Source organism: Penaeus monodon, chromosome 23 (assembly GCF_015228065.2).
Source record: "Penaeus monodon isolate SGIC_2016 chromosome 23, NSTDA_Pmon_1, whole genome shotgun sequence".
In the NCBI taxonomy this organism is placed as follows: domain Eukaryota; kingdom Metazoa; phylum Arthropoda; class Malacostraca; order Decapoda; family Penaeidae; genus Penaeus; species Penaeus monodon.
The window spans coordinates 15,155,121-15,155,365 of record NC_051408.1 but is presented as its reverse complement, the minus strand read 5'-3'; positions in this window follow the sequence as shown (position 1 = coordinate 15,155,365).

The window sequence follows — 245 nt, the reverse complement described above, 5'->3', positions numbered from 1 at the left end:
GATGTATGTGACAATTAAAATGGCAAAATGAATTTGATATGCTCTTCATTTCCAATAGTGCTTCACAATAATAAAAAAAAACATCGCAAGTTGACTTTTTTCCCCTTTCTTCTACAAAAAAAAAACGATTTCTGACTAGCCAATACCTTACAGAAATAGTCAGTCTTTACATGATTTAACTAATAAGTCTCTTAAACAATTATAAAGATTCCTGATAAATGTATCCCTGTACCCCGTCACGGAGC